The sequence below is a fragment of the Phyllobates terribilis genome, unplaced genomic scaffold, assembly GCF_046119375.1.
Source record: "Phyllobates terribilis strain yellow unplaced genomic scaffold, ASM4611937v1 Scaffold_8__6_contigs__length_399053987, whole genome shotgun sequence".
NCBI classification, from domain to species: Eukaryota; Metazoa; Chordata; class Amphibia; order Anura; family Dendrobatidae; genus Phyllobates; species Phyllobates terribilis.
In genome coordinates this window covers 348,936,858-348,954,734 of record NW_027362768.1, presented here as the reverse complement: position 1 = coordinate 348,954,734, position 17,877 = coordinate 348,936,858, and the positions used below count along the sequence as shown (strand labels likewise).

At 45.5% G+C, this 17,877-nt stretch overlaps 14 non-coding genes across 14 annotated transcripts; all 14 read right to left on the bottom strand.

Annotated features, from left to right (window-relative positions):
- Nucleotides 1-198: 198 nt before the first annotated feature.
- On the bottom strand, nt 199-389 carry LOC141159327 (U2 spliceosomal RNA). Its single transcript, XR_012249335.1, has one exon. It is a non-coding gene; the product is annotated as a U2 spliceosomal RNA (small nuclear RNA).
- Nucleotides 390-1,504: 1,115 nt separating this feature from the next.
- LOC141159326 (U2 spliceosomal RNA) lies at nt 1,505-1,695 on the bottom strand. Its single transcript, XR_012249334.1, has one exon. It is a non-coding gene; the product is annotated as a U2 spliceosomal RNA (small nuclear RNA).
- A 1,126-nt stretch (nt 1,696-2,821) lies between these two features.
- Nucleotides 2,822-3,012, bottom strand: LOC141159325 (U2 spliceosomal RNA). The gene has a single exon (XR_012249333.1). It is a non-coding gene; the product is annotated as a U2 spliceosomal RNA (small nuclear RNA).
- A 1,119-nt stretch (nt 3,013-4,131) lies between these two features.
- On the bottom strand, nt 4,132-4,322 carry LOC141159324 (U2 spliceosomal RNA). The gene has a single exon (XR_012249332.1). It is a non-coding gene; the product is annotated as a U2 spliceosomal RNA (small nuclear RNA).
- Nucleotides 4,323-5,440: 1,118 nt separating this feature from the next.
- Nucleotides 5,441-5,631, bottom strand: LOC141159323 (U2 spliceosomal RNA). Its single transcript, XR_012249331.1, has one exon. It is a non-coding gene; the product is annotated as a U2 spliceosomal RNA (small nuclear RNA).
- Nucleotides 5,632-6,750: 1,119 nt separating this feature from the next.
- LOC141159321 (U2 spliceosomal RNA) lies at nt 6,751-6,941 on the bottom strand. Its single transcript, XR_012249329.1, has one exon. It is a non-coding gene; the product is annotated as a U2 spliceosomal RNA (small nuclear RNA).
- Nucleotides 6,942-8,060: 1,119 nt separating this feature from the next.
- On the bottom strand, nt 8,061-8,251 carry LOC141159320 (U2 spliceosomal RNA). Its single transcript, XR_012249328.1, has one exon. It is a non-coding gene; the product is annotated as a U2 spliceosomal RNA (small nuclear RNA).
- A 1,112-nt stretch (nt 8,252-9,363) lies between these two features.
- On the bottom strand, nt 9,364-9,554 carry LOC141159319 (U2 spliceosomal RNA). The gene has a single exon (XR_012249327.1). It is a non-coding gene; the product is annotated as a U2 spliceosomal RNA (small nuclear RNA).
- A 1,118-nt stretch (nt 9,555-10,672) lies between these two features.
- Nucleotides 10,673-10,863, bottom strand: LOC141159318 (U2 spliceosomal RNA). Its single transcript, XR_012249326.1, has one exon. It is a non-coding gene; the product is annotated as a U2 spliceosomal RNA (small nuclear RNA).
- A 1,118-nt stretch (nt 10,864-11,981) lies between these two features.
- LOC141159461 (U2 spliceosomal RNA) lies at nt 11,982-12,172 on the bottom strand. Its single transcript, XR_012249467.1, has one exon. It is a non-coding gene; the product is annotated as a U2 spliceosomal RNA (small nuclear RNA).
- Nucleotides 12,173-13,289: 1,117 nt separating this feature from the next.
- LOC141159317 (U2 spliceosomal RNA) lies at nt 13,290-13,480 on the bottom strand. The gene has a single exon (XR_012249325.1). It is a non-coding gene; the product is annotated as a U2 spliceosomal RNA (small nuclear RNA).
- Nucleotides 13,481-14,599: 1,119 nt separating this feature from the next.
- On the bottom strand, nt 14,600-14,790 carry LOC141159315 (U2 spliceosomal RNA). The gene has a single exon (XR_012249323.1). It is a non-coding gene; the product is annotated as a U2 spliceosomal RNA (small nuclear RNA).
- A 1,119-nt stretch (nt 14,791-15,909) lies between these two features.
- On the bottom strand, nt 15,910-16,100 carry LOC141159314 (U2 spliceosomal RNA). The gene has a single exon (XR_012249322.1). It is a non-coding gene; the product is annotated as a U2 spliceosomal RNA (small nuclear RNA).
- Nucleotides 16,101-17,223: 1,123 nt separating this feature from the next.
- Nucleotides 17,224-17,414, bottom strand: LOC141159313 (U2 spliceosomal RNA). The gene has a single exon (XR_012249321.1). It is a non-coding gene; the product is annotated as a U2 spliceosomal RNA (small nuclear RNA).
- Nucleotides 17,415-17,877: the final 463 nt, after the last annotated feature.

Sequence of the window (17,877 nt, the reverse complement as noted above, 5' to 3'; positions counted from 1 at the left end):
ACATGGCAATGCAATGCACAGTTGCTGAAGTTGAACCAAAATGAGCTTGTCATCTGGCTTCTGCAACTTTTAACATGAAAAATCCAATGAGGAGAAGAAAAGCAAAGCCAAAGAGTCCATCCCAAAATCCGACAAACAAGCCAAATGAACAAAAAGCATTGAATTCAATTCTTTCTGATTTTAGAAACTGCATTAAAGAAGGGGTGCACCGGTCCTGGAGATACTGCAATACCAGGTCAATGCGTGGAGTGGACAGAGCAAGCTCTTTTTCCATCTCCCTGTTCTAAAAATCCATTTAATATATGGTCCCCAGATAGGGGACGTATCAGATATTAAACTGATAAGAACAGATACTACACTTGATCTTAGCCAAAAGGCCGAGAAGCGATAACCAGAATTGGTTTCCGACTACGGTGCCACCCAAGGATTCCGAAAAGTCCATTTGTGGAGATGGCCACCTGGACTCCCGTTAAGAAGACATGCTGTCAACCTCTAGATCCCTCACATGCCTGCACTTTTCGGCTTGCTGCTGCTGCAATCCACGCGTTTTAGATCTGCATAACTCCACCTCTTTTAGCACAGTACCCTCAACCCCCGGCTGTTCCCACCCGCCTCAACACCGTTGGAAGGGAGGAGAACCAATTAAGGCGGGGGGGGGGTGGAACGAGCAGCTGTCTACCCTTAGCAGGAGGGTTGCTGATTAATTACCTCTCCTGCTGCTGCTGCTGCTGGCTGTCCAGCAGCAGACTGAAGGTGGCTGCTGCTGTGCGCAGGTATATAAAGGCTCAGAGCCTATTATGACACGCGCAGCCAGCGTTCCATTGCCACATTCCGTCTACTGCAGGCGGGATACCTGGATGGCTGAATGTCACTGAGAAGCTCACAGAGACCGCCATAAGCAACAGTTTAAAAGAATGCCACAGACTAATCAACCAAACTTTTTGGGTTGGTTTCTCTTTTATAGTCTGCAGGCATTAAATGAAAGAAGTCAGTGTTCCAGCAGAGGGAGACAACGTTTCAGAAAAGGCATTGTAGCAAACCAAAAAAGAAATTTTAAGCGCAGCAGAGTAACCAGCTCACATACCTGTTAGCTCAGGTGAGTTTAAAAGGCTGCTGTTGATAACAAGGGCATTTGCTAAATAGATGGTGTGTGTGCAACAATATACTGAAAGGTCAATTATATTGTGCAGCTTATCTCACCACCTGTAGTTATTTAGGTGAAAGCTCCAAAATGCTTGCCTAATATGTCTGTTTATCCAAAAGGAAGTATAGAGGGAGAGCTAGATAGATAGCATTGCATTACATTACATGGCAATGCAATGCACAGTTGCTGAAGTTGAACCAAAATGAGCTTGTCATCTGGCTTCTGCAACTTTTAACATGAAAAATCCAATGAGGAGAAGAAAAGCAAAGCCAAAGAGTCCATCCCAAAATCCGACAAACAAGCCAAATGAACAAAAAGCATTGAATTCAATTCTTTCTGATTTTAGAAACTGCATTAAAGAAGGGGTGCACCGGTCCTGGAGATACTGCAATACCAGGTCAATGCGTGGAGTGGACAGAGCAAGCTCTTTTTCCATCTCCCTGTTCTAAAAATCCATTTAATATATGGTCCCCAGATAGGGGACGTATCAGATATTAAACTGATAAGAACAGATACTACACTTGATCTTAGCCAAAAGGCCGAGAAGCGATAACCAGAATTGGTTTCCGACTACGGTGCCACCCAAGGATTCTGAAAAGTCCATTTGTGGAGATGGCCACCTGGACTCCCGTTAAGAAGACATGCTGTCAACCTCTAGATCCCTCACATGCCTGCACTTTTCAGCTTGCTGCTGCTGCAATCCACGCGTTTTAGATCTGCATAACTCCACCTCTTTTAGCACAGTACCCTCAACCCCCGGCTGTTCCCACCCGCCTCAACACCGTTGGAAGGGAGGAGAACCAATTAAGGCGGGGGGGGGGGGGGGTGGAACGAGCAGCTGTCTACCCTTAGCAGGAGGGTTGCTGATTAATTACCTCTCCTGCTGCTGCTGCTGCTGCTGCTGGCTGTCCAGCAGCAGACTGAAGGTGGCTGCTGCTGTGCGCAGGTATATAAAGGCTCAGAGCCTATTATGACACGCGCAGCCAGCGTTCCATTGCCACATTCTGTCTACTGCAGGCGGGATACCTGGATGGCTGAATGTCACTGAGAAGCTCACAGAGACCGCCATAAGCAACAGTTTAAAAGAATGCCACAGACTAATCAACCAAACTTTTTGGGTTGGTTTCTCTTTTATAGTCTGCAGGCATTAAATGAAAGAAGTCAGTGTTCCAGCAGAGGGAGACAACGTTTCAGAAAAGGCATTGTAGCAAACCAAAAAAGAAATTTTAAGCGCAGCAGAGTAACCAGCTCACATACCTGTTAGCTCAGGTGAGTTTAAAAGGCTGCTGTTGATAACAAGGGCATTTGCTAAATAGATGGTGTGTGTGCAACAATATACTGAAAGGTCAATTATATTGTGCAGCTTATCTCACCACCTGTAGTTATTTAGGTGAAAGCTCCAAAATGCTTGCCTAATATGTCTGTTTATCCAAAAGGAAGTATAGAGGGAGAGCTAGATAGATAGCATTGCATTACATTACATGGCAATGCAATGCACAGTTGCTGAAGTTGAACCAAAATGAGCTTGTCATCTGGCTTCTGCAACTTTTAACATGAAAAATCCAATGAGGAGAAGAAAAGCAAAGCCAAAGAGTCCATCCCAAAATCCGACAAACAAGCCAAATGAACAAAAAGCATTGAATTCAATTCTTTCTGATTTTAGAAACTGCATTAAAGAAGGGGTGCACCGGTCCTGGAGATACTGCAATACCAGGTCAATGCGTGGAGTGGACAGAGCAAGCTCTTTTTCCATCTCCCTGTTCTAAAAATCCATTTAATATATGGTCCCCAGATAGGGGACGTATCAGATATTAAACTGATAAGAACAGATACTACACTTGATCTTAGCCAAAAGGCCGAGAAGCGATAACCAGAATTGGTTTCCGACTACGGTGCCACCCAAGGATTCTGAAAAGTCCATTTGTGGAGATGGCCACCTGGACTCCCGTTAAGAAGACATGCTGTCAACCTCTAGATCCCTCACATGCCTGCACTTTTCGGCTTGCTGCTGCTGCAATCCACGCGTTTTAGATCTGCATAACTCCACCTCTTTTAGCACAGTACCCTCAACCCCCGGCTGTTCCCACCCGCCTCAACACCGTTGGAAGGGAGGAGAACCAATTAAGGCGGGGGGGGGGGTGGAACGAGCAGCTGTCTACCCTTAGCAGGAGGGTTGCTGATTAATTACCTCTCCTGCTGCTGCTGCTGCTGCTGGCTGTCCAGCAGCAGACTGAAGGTGGCTGCTGCTGTGCGCAGGTATATAAAGGCTCAGAGCCTATTATGACACGCGCAGCCAGCGTTCCATTGCCACATTCCGTCTACTGCAGGCGGGATACCTGGATGGCTGAATGTCACTGAGAAGCTCACAGAGACCGCCATAAGCAACAGTTTAAAAGAATGCCACAGACTAATCAACCAAACTTTTTGGGTTGGTTTCTCTTTTATAGTCTGCAGGCATTAAATGAAAGAAGTCAGTGTTCCAGCAGAGGGAGACAACGTTTCAGAAAAGGCATTGTAGCAAAGCAAAAAAGAAATTTTAAGTGCAGCAGAGTAACCAGCTCACATACCTGTTAGCTCAGGTGAGTTTAAAAGGCTGCTGTTGATATCAAGGGCATTTGCTAAATAGATGGTGTGTGTGCAACAATATACTGAAAGGTCAATTATATTGTGCAGCTTATCTCACCACCTGTAGTTATTTAGGTGAAAGCTCCAAAATGCTTGCGTAATATGTCTGTTTATCCAAAAGGAAGTATAGAGGGAGAGCTAGATAGATAGCATTGCATTACATTACATGGCAATGCAATGCACAGTTGCTGAAGTTGAACCAAAATGAGCTTGTCATCTGGCTTCTGCAACTTTTAACATGAAAAATCCAATGAGGAGAAGAAAAGCAAAGCCAAAGAGTCCATCCCAAAATCCGACAAACAAGCCAAATGAACAAAAAGCATTGAATTCAATTCTTTCTGATTTTAGAAACTGCATTAAAGAAGGGGTGCACCGGTCCTGGAGATACTGCAATACCAGGTCAATGCGTGGAGTGGACAGAGCAAGCTCTTTTTCCATCTCCCTGTTCTAAAAATCCATTTAATATATGGTCCCCAGATAGGGGACGTATCAGATATTAAACTGATAAGAACAGATACTACACTTGATCTTAGCCAAAAGGCCGAGAAGCGATAACCAGAATTGGTTTCCGACTACGGTGCCACCCAAGGATTCTGAAAAGTCCATTTGTGGAGATGGCCACCTGGACTCCCGTTAAGAAGACATGCTGTCAACCTCTAGATCCCTCACATGCCTGCACTTTTCGGCTTGCTGCTGCTGCAATCCACGCGTTTTAGATCTGCATAACTCCACCTCTTTTAGCACAGTACCTTCAACCCCCGGCTGTTCCCACCCGCCTCAACACCATTGGAAGGGAGGAGAACCAATTAAGGCGGGGGGGGGGTGGAACGAGCAGCTGTCTACCCTTAGCAGGAGGGTTGCTGATTAATTACCTCTCCTGCTGCTGCTGCTGCTGCTGGCTGTCCAGCAGCAGACTGAAGGTGGCTGCTGCTGTGCGCAGGTATATAAAGGCTCAGAGCCTATTATGACACGCGCAGCCAGCGTTCCATTGCCACATTCCGTCTACTGCAGGCGGGATACCTGGATGGCTGAATGTCACTGAGAAGCTCACAGAGACCGCCATAAGCAACAGTTTAAAAGAATGCCACAGACTAATCAACCAAACTTTTTGGGTTGGTTTCTCTTTTATAGTCTGCAGGCATTAAATGAAAGAAGTCAGTGTTCCAGCAGAGGGAGACAACGTTTCAGAAAAGGCATTGTAGCAAACCAAAAAAGAAATTTTAAGCGCAGCAGAGTAACCAGCTCACATACCTGTTAGCTCAGGTGAGTTTAAAAGGCTGCTGTTGATAACAAGGGCATTTGCTAAATAGATGGTGTGTGTGCAACAATATACTGAAAGGTCAATTATATTGTGCAGCTTATCTCACCACCTGTAGTTATTTAGGTGAAAGCTCCAAAATGCTTGCCTAATATGTCTGTTTATCCAAAAGGAAGTATAGAGGGAGAGCTAGATAGATAGCATTGCATTACATTACATGGCAATGCAATGCACAGTTGCTGAAGTTGAACCAAAATGAGCTTGTCATCTGGCTTCTGCAACTTTTAACATGAAAAATCCAATGAGGAGAAGAAAAGCAAAGCCAAAGAGTCCATCCCAAAATCCGACAAACAAGCCAAATGAACAAAAAGCATTGAATTCAATTCTTTCTGATTTTAGAAACTGCATTAAAGAAGGGGTGCACCGGTCCTGGAGATACTGCAATACCAGGTCAATGCGTGGAGTGGACAGAGCAAGCTCTTTTTCCATCTCCCTGTTCTAAAAATCCATTTAATATATGGTCCCCAGATAGGGGACGTATCAGATATTAAACTGATAAGAACAGATACTACACTTGATCTTAGCCAAAAGGCCGAGAAGCGATAACCAGAATTGGTTTCCGACTACGGTGCCACCCAAGGATTCTGAAAAGTCCATTTGTGGAGATGGCCACCTGGACTCCCGTTAAGAAGACATGCTGTCAACCTCTAGATCCCTCACATGCCTGCACTTTTCGGCTTGCTGCTGCTGCAATCCACGCGTTTTAGATCTGCATAACTCCACCTCTTTTAGCACAGTACCCTCAACCCCCGGCTGTTCCCACCCGCCTCAACACCGTTGGAAGGGAGGAGAACCAATTAAGGCGGGGGGGGGGGTGGAACGAGCAGCTGTCTACCCTTAGCAGGAGGGTTGCTGATTAATTACCTCTCCTGCTGCTGCTGCTGCTGCTGGCTGTCCAGCAGCAGACTGAAGGTGGCTGCTGCTGTGCGCAGGTATATAAAGGCTCAGAGCCTATTATGACACGCGCAGCCAGCGTTCCATTGCCACATTCCGTCTACTGCAGGCGGGATACCTGGATGGCTGAATGTCACTGAGAAGCTCACAGAGACCGCCATAAGCAACAGTTTAAAAGAATGCCACAGACTAATCAACCAAACTTTTTGGGTTGGTTTCTCTTTTATAGTCTGCAGGCATTAAATGAAAGAAGTCAGTGTTCCAGCAGAGGGAGACAACGTTTCAGAAAAGGCATTGTAGCAAACCAAAAAAGAAATTTTAAGCGCAGCAGAGTAACCAGCTCACATACCTGTTAGCTCAGGTGAGTTTAAAAGGCTGCTGTTGATAACAAGGGCATTTGCTAAATAGATGGTGTGTGTGCAACAATATACTGAAAGGTCAATTATATTGTGCAGCTTATCTCACCACCTGTAGTTATTTAGGTGAAAGCTCCAAAATGCTTGCCTAATATGTCTGTTTATCCAAAAGGAAGTATAGAGGGAGAGCTAGATAGATAGCATTGCATTACATTACATGGCAATGCAATGCACAGTTGCTGAGATTGAACCAAAATGAGCTTGTCATCTGGCTTCTGCAACTTTTAACATGAAAAATCCAATGAGGAGAAGAAAAGCAAAGCCAAAGAGTCCATCCCAAAATCCGACAAACAAGCCAAATGAACAAAAAGCATTGAATTCAATTCTTTCTGATTTTAGAAACTGCATTAAAGAAGGGGTGCACCGGTCCTGGAGATACTGCAATACCAGGTCAATGCGTGGAGTGGACAGAGCAAGCTCTTTTTCCATCTCCCTGTTCTAAAAATCCATTTAATATATGGTCCCCAGATAGGGGACGTATCAGATATTAAACTGATAAGAACAGATACTACACTTGATCTTAGCCAAAAGGCCGAGAAGCGATAACCAGAATTGGTTTCCGACTACGGTGCCACCCAAGGATTCTGAAAAGTCCATTTGTGGAGATGGCCACCTGGACTCCCGTTAAGAAGACATGCTGTCAACCTCTAGATCCCTCACATGCCTGCACTTTTCGGCTTGCTGCTGCTGCAATCCACGCGTTTTAGATCTGCATAACTCCACCTCTTTTAGCACAGTACCCTCAACCCCCGGCTGTTCCCACCCGCCTCAACACCGTTGGAAGGGAGGAGAACCAATTAAGGCGGGGAGGGGGGTGGAACGAGCAGCTGTCTACCCTTAGCAGGAGGGTTGCTGATTAATTACCTCTCCTGCTGCTGCTGCTGCTGCTGGCTGTCCAGCAGCAGACTGAAGGTGGCTGCTGCTGTGCGCAGGTATATAAAGGCTCAGAGCCTATTATGACACGCGCAGCCAGCGTTCCATTGCCACATTCCGTCTACTGCAGGCGGGATACCTGGATGGCTGAATGTCACTGAGAAGCTCACAGAGACCGCCATAAGCAACAGTTTAAAAGAATGCCACAGACTAATCAACCAAACTTTTTGGGTTGGTTTCTCTTTTATAGTCTGCAGGCATTAAATGAAAGAAGTCAGTGTTCCAGCAGAGGGAGACAACGTTTCAGAAAAGGCATTGTAGCAAACCAAAAAAGAAATTTTAAGCGCAGCAGAGTAACCAGCTCACATACCTGTTAGCTCAGGTGAGTTTAAAAGGCTGCTGTTGATAACAAGGGCATTTGCTAAATAGATGGTGTGTGTGCAACAATATACTGAAAGGTCAATTATATTGTGCAGCTTATCTCACCACCTGTAGTTATTTAGGTGAAAGCTCCAAAATGCTTGCCTAATATGTCTGTTTATCCAAAAGGAAGTATAGAGGGAGAGCTAGATAGATAGCATTGCATTACATTACATGGCAATGCAATGCACAGTTGCTGAAGTTGAACCAAAATGAGCTTGTCATCTGGCTTCTGCAACTTTTAACATGAAAAATCCAATGAGGAGAAGAAAAGCAAAGCCAAAGAGTCCATCCCAAAATCCGACAAACAAGCCAAATGAACAAAAAGCATTGAATTCAATTCTTTCTGATTTTAGAAACTGCATTAAAGAAGGGGTGCACCGGTCCTGGAGATACTGCAATACCAGGTCAATGCGTGGAGTGGACAGAGCAAGCTCTTTTTCCATCTCCCTGTTCTAAAAATCCATTTAATATATGGTCCCCAGATAGGGGACGTATCAGATATTAAACTGATAAGAACAGATACTACACTTGATCTTAGCCAAAAGGCCGAGAAGCGATAACCAGAATTGGTTTCCGACTACGGTGCCACCCAAGGATTCTGAAAAGTCCATTTGTGGAGATGGCCACCTGGACTCCCGTTAAGAAGACATGCTGTCAACCTCTAGATCCCTCACATGCCTGCACTTTTCGGCTTGCTGCTGCTGCAATCCACGCGTTTTAGATCTGCATAACTCCACCTCTTTTAGCACAGTACCCTCAACCCCCGGCTGTTCCCACCCGCCTCAACACCGTTGGAAGGGAGGAAAACCAATTAAGGCGGGGGGGGGGTGGAACGAGCAGCTGTCTACCCTTAGCAGGAGGGTTGCTGATTAATTACCTCTCCTGCTGCTGCTGCTGGCTGTCCAGCAGCAGACTGAAGGTGGCTGCTGCTGTGCGCAGGTATATAAAGGCTCAGAGCCTATTATGACACGCGCAGCCAGCGTTCCATTGCCACATTCCGTCTACTGCAGGCGGGATACCTGGATGGCTGAATGTCACTGAGAAGCTCACAGAGACCGCCATAAGCAACAGTTTAAAAGAATGCCACAGACTAATCAACCAAACTTTTTGGGTTGGTTTCTCTTTTACAGTCTGCAGGCATTAAATGAAAGAAGTCAGTGTTCCAGCAGAGGGAGACAATGTTTCAGAAAAGGCATTGTAGCAAACCAAAAAAGAAATTTTAAGCGCAGCAGAGTAACCAGCTCACATACCTGTTAGCTCAGGTGAGTTTAAAAGGCTGCTGTTGATAACAAGGGCATTTGCTAAATAGATGGTGTGTGTGCAACAATATACTGAAAGGTCAATTATATTGTGCAGCTTATCTCACCACCTGTAGTTATTTAGGTGAAAGCTCCAAAATGCTTGCCTAATATGTCTGTTTATCCAAAAGGAAGTATAGAGGGAGAGCTAGATAGATAGCATTGCATTACATTACATGGCAATGCAATGCACAGTTGCTGAAGTTGAACCAAAATGAGCTTGTCATCTGGCTTCTGCAACTTTTAACATGAAAAATCCAATGAGGAGAAGAAAAGCAAAGCCAAAGAGTCCATCCCAAAATCCGACAAACAAGCCAAATGAACAAAAAGCATTGAATTCAATTCTTTCTGATTTTAGAAACTGCATTAAAGAAGGGGTGCACCGGTCCTGGAGATACTGCAATACCAGGTCAATGCGTGGAGTGGACAGAGCAAGCTCTTTTTCCATCTCCCTGTTCTAAAAATCCATTTAATATATGGTCCCCAGATAGGGGACGTATCAGATATTAAACTGATAAGAACAGATACTACACTTGATCTTAGCCAAAAGGCCGAGAAGCGATAACCAGAATTGGTTTCCGACTACGGTGCCACCCAAGGATTCTGAAAAGTCCATTTGTGGAGATGGCCACCTGGACTCCCGTTAAGAAGACATGCTGTCAACCTCTAGATCCCTCACATGCCTGCACTTTTCGGCTTGCTGTTGCTGCAATCCACGCGTTTTAGATCTGCATAACTCCACCTCTTTTAGCACAGTACCCTCAACCCCCGGCTGTTCCCACCCGCCTCAACACCGTTGGAAGGGAGGAGAACCAATTAAGGCGGGGGGGGGGTGGAACGAGCAGCTGTCTACCCTTAGCAGGAGGGTTGCTGATTAATTACCTCTCCTGCTGCTGCTGCTGCTGCTGGCTGTCCAGCAGCAGACTGAAGGTGGCTGCTGCTGTGCGTAGGTATATAAAGGCTCAGAGCCTATTATGACACGCGCAGCCAGCGTTCCATTGCCACATTCCGTCTACTGCAGGCGGGATACCTGGATGGCTGAATGTCACTGAGAAGCTCACAGAGACCGCCATAAGCAACAGTTTAAAAGAATGCCACAGACTAATCAACCAAACTTTTTGGGTTGGTTTCTCTTTTACAGTCTGCAGGCATTAAATGAAAGAAGTCAGTGTTCCAGCAGAGGGAGACAATGTTTCAGAAAAGGCATTGTAGCAAACCAAAAAAGAAATTTTAAGCGCAGCAGAGTAACCAGCTCACATACCTGTTAGCTCAGGTGAGTTTAAAAGGCTGCTGTTGATAACAAGGGCATTTGCTAAATAGATGGTGTGTGTGCAACAATATACTGAAAGGTCAATTATATTGTGCAGCTTATCTCACCACCTGTAGTTATTTAGGTGAAAGCTCCAAAATGCTTGCCTAATATGTCTGTTTATCCAAAAGGAAGTATAGAGGGAGAGCTAGATAGATAGCATTGCATTACATTACATGGCAATGCAATGCACAGTTGCTGAAGTTGAACCAAAATGAGCTTGTCATCTGGCTTCTGCAACTTTTAACATGAAAAATCCAATGAGGAGAAGAAAAGCAAAGCCAAAGAGTCCATCCCAAAATCCGACAAACAAGCCAAATGAACAAAAAGCATTGAATTCAATTCTTTCTGATTTTAGAAACTGCATTAAAGAAGGGGTGCACCGGTCCTGGAGATACTGCAATACCAGGTCAATGCGTGGAGTGGACAGAGCAAGCTCTTTTTCCATCTCCCTGTTCTAAAAATCCATTTAATATATGGTCCCCAGATAGGGGACGTATCAGATATTAAACTGATAAGAACAGATACTACACTTGATCTTAGCCAAAAGGCCGAGAAGCGATAACCAGAATTGGTTTCCGACTACGGTGCCACCCAAGGATTCTGAAAAGTCCATTTGTGGAGATGGCCACCTGGACTCCCGTTAAGAAGACATGCTGTCAACCTCTAGATCCCTCACATGCCTGCACTTTTCGGCTTGCTGTTGCTGCAATCCACGCGTTTTAGATCTGCATAACTCCACCTCTTTTAGCACAGTACCCTCAACCCCCGGCTGTTCCCACCCGCCTCAACACCGTTGGAAGGGAGGAGAACCAATTAAGGCGGGGGGGGGGTGGAACGAGCAGCTGTCTACCCTTAGCAGGAGGGTTGCTGATTAATTACCTCTCCTGCTGCTGCTGCTGCTGCTGGCTGTCCAGCAGCAGACTGAAGGTGGCTGCTGCTGTGCGTAGGTATATAAAGGCTCAGAGCCTATTATGACACGCGCAGCCAGCGTTCCATTGCCACATTCCGTCTACTGCAGGCGGGATACCTGGATGGCTGAATGTCACTGAGAAGCTCACAGAGACCGCCATAAGCAACAGTTTAAAAGAATGCCACAGACTAATCAACCAAACTTTTTGGGTTGGTTTCTCTTTTATAGTCTGCAGGCATTAAATGAAAGAAGTCAATGTTCCAGCAGAGGGAGACAACGTTTCAGAAAAGGCATTGTAGCAAACCAAAAAAGAAATTTTAAGCGCAGCAGAGTAACCAGCTCACATACCTGTTAGCTCAGGTGAGTTTAAAAGGCTGCTGTTGATAACAAGGGCATTTGCTAAATAGATGGTGTGTGTGCAACAATATACTGAAAGGTCAATTATATTGTGCAGCTTATCTCACCACCTGTAGTTATTTAGGTGAAAGCTCCAAAATGCTTGCCTAATATGTCTGTTTATCCAAAAGGAAGTATAGAGGGAGAGCTAGATAGATAGCATTGCATTACATTACATGGCAATGCAATGCACAGTTGCTGAAGTTGAACCAAAATGAGCTTGTCATCTGGCTTCTGCAACTTTTAACATGAAAAATCCAATGAGGAGAAGAAAAGCAAAGCCAAAGAGTCCATCCCAAAATCCGACAAACAAGCCAAATGAACAAAAAGCATTGAATTCAATTCTTTCTGATTTTAGAAACTGCATTAAAGAAGGGGTGCACCGGTCCTGGAGATACTGCAATACCAGGTCAATGCATGGAGTGGACAGAGCAAGCTCTTTTTCCATCTCCCTGTTCTAAAAATCCATTTAATATATGGTCCCCAGATAGGGGACGTATCAGATATTAAACTGATAAGAACAGATACTACACTTGATCTTAGCCAAAAGGCCGAGAAGCGATAACCAGAATTGGTTTCCGACTACGGTGCCACCCAAGGATTCTGAAAAGTCCATTTGTGGAGATGGCCACCTGGACTCCCGTTAAGAAGACATGCTGTCAACCTCTAGATCCCTCACATGCCTGCACTTTTCGGCTTGCTGCTGCTGCAATCCACGCGTTTTAGATCTGCATAACTCCACCTCTTTTAGCACAGTACCCTCAACCCCCGGCTGTTCCCACCCGCCTCAACACCGTTGGAAGGGAGGAGAACCAATTAAGGCGGGGGGGGGTGGAACGAGCAGCTGTCTACCCTTAGCAGGAGGGTTGCTGATTAATTACCTCTCCTGCTGCTGCTGCTGCTGCTGGCTGTCCAGCAGCAGACTGAAGGTGGCTGCTGCTGTGCGCAGGTATATAAAGGCTCAGAGCCTATTATGACACGCGCAGCCAGCGTTCCATTGCCACATTCCGTCTACTGCAGGCGGGATACCTGGATGGCTGAATGTCACTGAGAAGCTCACAGAGACCGCCATAAGCAACAGTTTAAAAGAATGCCACAGACTAATCAACCAAACTTTTTGGGTTGGTTTCTCTTTTATAGTCTGCAGGCATTAAATGAAAGAAGTCAGTGTTCCAGCAGAGGGAGACAACGTTTCAGAAAAGGCATTGTAGCAAACCAAAAAAGAAATTTTAAGCGCAGCAGAGTAACCAGCTCACATACCTGTTAGCTCAGGTGAGTTTAAAAGGCTGCTGTTGATAACAAGGGCATTTGCTAAATAGATGGTGTGTGTGCAACAATATACTGAAAGGTCAATTATATTGTGCAGCTTATCTCACCACCTGTAGTTATTTAGGTGAAAGCTCCAAAATGCTTGCCTAATATGTCTGTTTATCCAAAAGGAAGTATAGAGGGAGAGCTAGATAGATAGCATTGCATTACATTACATGGCAATGCAATGCACAGTTGCTGAAGTTGAACCAAAATGAGCTTGTCATCTGGCTTCTGCAACTTTTAACATGAAAAATCCAATGAGGAGAAGAAAAGCAAAGCCAAAGAGTCCATCCCAAAATCCGACAAACAAGCCAAATGAACAAAAAGCATTGAATTCAATTCTTTCTGATTTTAGAAACTGCATTAAAGAAGGGGTGCACCGGTCCTGGAGATACTGCAATACCAGGTCAATGCGTGGAGTGGACAGAGCAAGCTCTTTTTCCATCTCCCTGTTCTAAAAATCCATTTAATATATGGTCCCCAGATAGGGGACGTATCAGATATTAAACTGATAAGAACAGATACTACACTTGATCTTAGCCAAAAGGCCGAGAAGCGATAACCAGAATTGGTTTCCGACTACGGTGCCACCCAAGGATTCTGAAAAGTCCATTTGTGGAGATGGCCACCTGGACTCCCGTTAAGAAGACATGCTGTCAACCTCTAGATCCCTCACATGCCTGCACTTTTCGGCTTGCTGCTGCTGCAATCCACGCGTTTTAGATCTGCATAACTCCACCTCTTTTAGCACAGCACCCTCAACCCCCGGCTGTTCCCACCCGCCTCAACACCGTTGGAAGGGAGGAGAACCAATTAAGGCGGGGGGGGGGGTGGAACGAGCAGCTGTCTACCCTTAGCAGGAGGGTTGCTGATTAATTACCTCTCCTGCTGCTGCTGCTGCTGCTGGCTGTCCAGCAGCAGACTGAAGGTGGCTGCTGCTGTGCGCAGGTATATAAAGGCTCAGAGCCTATTATGACACGCGCAGCCAGCGTTCCATTGCCACATTCCGTCTACTGCAGGCGGGATACCTGGATGGCTGAATGTCACTGAGAAGCTCACAGAGACCGCCATAAGCAACAGTTTAAAAGAATGCCACAGACTAATCAACCAAACTTTTTGGGTTGGTTTCTCTTTTATAGTCTGCAGGCATTAAATGAAAGAAGTCAGTGTTCCAGCAGAGGGAGACAACGTTTCAGAAAAGGCATTGTAGCAAACCAAAAAAGAAATTTTAAGCGCAGCAGAGTAACCAGCTCACATACCTGTTAGCTCAGGTGAGTTTAAAAGGCTGCTGTTGATAACAAGGGCATTTGCTAAATAGATGGTGTGTGTGCAACAATATACTGAAAGGTCAATTATATTGTGCAGCTTATCTCACCACCTGTAGTTATTTAGGTGAAAGCTCCAAAATGCTTGCCTAATATGTCTGTTTATCCAAAAGGAAGTATAGAGGGAGAGCTAGATAGATAGCATTGCATTACATTACATGGCAATGCAATGCACAGTTGCTGAAGTTGAACCAAAATGAGCTTGTCATCTGGCTTCTGCAACTTTTAACATGAAAAATCCAATGAGGAGAAGAAAAGCAAAGCCAAAGAGTCCATCCCAAAATCCGACAAACAAGCCAAATGAACAAAAAGCATTGAATTCAATTCTTTCTGATTTTAGAAACTGCATTAAAGAAGGGGTGCACCGGTCCTGGAGATACTGCAATACCAGGTCAATGCGTGGAGTGGACAGAGCAAGCTCTTTTTCCATCTCCCTGTTCTAAAAATCCATTTAATATATGGTCCCCAGATAGGGGACGTATCAGATATTAAACTGATAAGAACAGATACTACACTTGATCTTAGCCAAAAGGCCGAGAAGCGATAACCAGAATTGGTTTCCGACTACGGTGCCACCCAAGGATTCTGAAAAGTCCATTTGTGGAGATGGCCACCTGGACTCCCGTTAAGAAGACATGCTGTCAACCTCTAGATCCCTCACATGCCTGCACTTTTCGGCTTGCTGCTGCTGCAATCCACGCGTTTTAGATCTGCATAACTCCACCTCTTTTAGCACAGTACCCTCAACCCCCGGCTGTTCCCACCCGCCTCAACACCGTTGGAAGGGAGGAGAACCAATTAAGGCGGGGGGGGGGGTGGAACGAGCAGCTGTCTACCCTTAGCAGGAGGGTTGCTGATTAATTACCTCTCCTGCTGCTGCTGCTGCTGCTGGCTGTCCAGCAGCAGACTGAAGGTGGCTGCTGCTGTGCGCAGGTATATAAAGGCTCAGAGCCTATTATGACACGCGCAGCCAGCGTTCCATTGCCACATTCCGTCTACTGCAGGCGGGATACCTGGATGGCTGAATGTCACTGAGAAGCTCACAGAGACCGCCATAAGCAACAGTTTAAAAGAATGCCACAGACTAATCAACCAAACTTTTTGGGTTGGTTTCTCTTTTATAGTCTGCAGGCATTAAATGAAAGAAGTCAGTGTTCCAGCAGAGGGAGACAACGTTTCAGAAAAGGCATTGTAGCAAACCAAAAAAGAAATTTTAAGCGCAGCAGAGTAACCAGCTCACATACCTGTTAGCTCAGGTGAGTTTAAAAGGCTGCTGTTGATAACAAGGGCATTTGCTAAATAGATGGTGTGTGTGCAACAATATACTGAAAGGTCAATTATATTGTGCAGCTTATCTCACCACCTGTAGTTATTTAGGTGAAAGCTCCAAAATGCTTGCCTAATATGTCTGTTTATCCAAAAGGAAGTATAGAGGGAGAGCTAGATAGATAGCATTGCATTACATTACATGGCAATGCAATGCACAGTTGCTGAAGTTGAACCAAAATGAGCTTGTCATCTGGCTTCTGCAACTTTTAACATGAAAAATCCAATGAGGAGAAGAAAAGCAAAGCCAAAGAGTCCATCCCAAAATCCGACAAACAAGCCAAATGAACAAAAAGCATTGAATTCAATTCTTTCTGATTTTAGAAACTGCATTAAAGAAGGGGTGCACCGGTCCTGGAGATACTGCAATACCAGGTCAATGCGTGGAGTGGACAGAGCAAGCTCTTTTTCCATCTCCCTGTTCTAAAAATCCATTTAATATATGGTCCCCAGATAGGGGACGTATCAGATATTAAACTGATAAGAACAGATACTACACTTGATCTTAGCCAAAAGGCCGAGAAGCGATAACCAGAATTGGTTTCCGACTACGGTGCCACCCAAGGATTCTGAAAAGTCCATTTGTGGAGATGGCCACCTGGACTCCCGTTAAGAAGACATGCTGTCAACCTCTAGATCCCTCACATGCCTGCACTTTTCGGCTTGCTGCTGCTGCAATCCACGCGTTTTAGATCTGCATAACTCCACCTCTTTTAGCACAGTACCCTCAACCCCCGGCTGTTCCCACCCGCCTCAACACCGTTGGAAGGGAGGAGAACCAATTAAGGCGGGGGGGGAGGGGGGTGGAACGAGCAGCTGTCTACCCTTAGCAGGAGGGTTGCTGATTAATTACCTCTCCTGCTGCTGCTGCTGCTGCTGGCTGTCCGGCAGCAGACTGAAGGTGGCTGCTGCTGTGCGCAGGTATATAAAGGCTCAGAGCCTATTATGACACGCGCAGCCAGCGTTCCATTGCCACATTCCGTCTACTGCAGGCGGGATACCTGGATGGCTGAATGTCACTGAGAAGCTCACAGAGACCGCCATAAGCAACAGTTTAAAAGAATGCCACAGACTAATCAACCAAACTTTTTGGGTTGGTTTCTCTTTTATAGTCTGCAGGCATTAAATGAAAGAAGTCAGTGTTCCAGCAGAGGGAGACAACGTTTCAGAAAAGGCATTGTAGCAAACCAAAAAAGAAATTTTAAGCGCAGCAGAGTAACCAGCTCACATACCTGTTAGCTCAGGTGAGTTTAAAAGGCTGCTGTTGATAACAAGGGCATTTGCTAAATAGATGGTGTGTGTGCAACAATATACTGAAAGGTCAATTATATTGTGCAGCTTATCTCACCACCTGTAGTTATTTAGGTGAAAGCTCCAAAATGCTTGCCTAATATGTCTGTTTATCCAAAAGGAAGTATAGAGGGAGAGCTAGATAGATAGCATTGCATTACATTACATGGCAATGCAATGCACAGTTGCTGAAGTTGAACCAAAATGAGCTTGTCATCTGGCTTCTGCAACTTTTAACATGAAAAATCCAATGAGGAGAAGAAAAGCAAAGCCAAAGAGTCCATCCCAAAATCCGACAAACAAGCCAAATGAACAAAAAGCATTGAATTCAATTCTTTCTGATTTTAGAAACTGCATTAAAGAAGGGGTGCACCGGTCCTGGAGATACTGCAATACCAGGTCAATGCGTGGAGTGGACAGAGCAAGCTCTTTTTCCATCTCCCTGTTCTAAAAATCCATTTAATATATGGTCCCCAGATAGGGGACGTATCAGATATTAAACTGATAAGAACAGATACTACACTTGATCTTAGCCAAAAGGCCGAGAAGCGATAACCAGAATTGGTTTCCGACTACGGTGCCACCCAAGGATTCTGAAAAGTCCATTTGTGGAGATGGCCACCTGGACTCCCGTTAAGAAGACATGCTGTCAACCTCTAGATCCCTCACATGCCTGCACTTTTCGGCTTGCTGCTGCTGCAATCCACGCGTTTTAGATCTGCATAACTCCACCTCTTTTAGCACAGTACCCTCAACCCCCGGCTGTTCCCACCTGCCTCAACACCGTTGGAAGGGAGGAGAACCAATTAAGGCGGGGGGGGGGGGGTGGAACGAGCAGCTGTCTACCCTTAGCAGGAGGGTTGCTGATTAATTACCTCTCCTGCTGCTGCTGCTGCTGGCTGTCCAGCAGCAGACTGAAGGTGGCTGCTGCTGTGCGCAGGTATATAAAGGCTCAGAGCCTATTATGACACGCGCAGCCAGCGTTCCATTGCCACATTCCGTCTACTGCAGGCGGG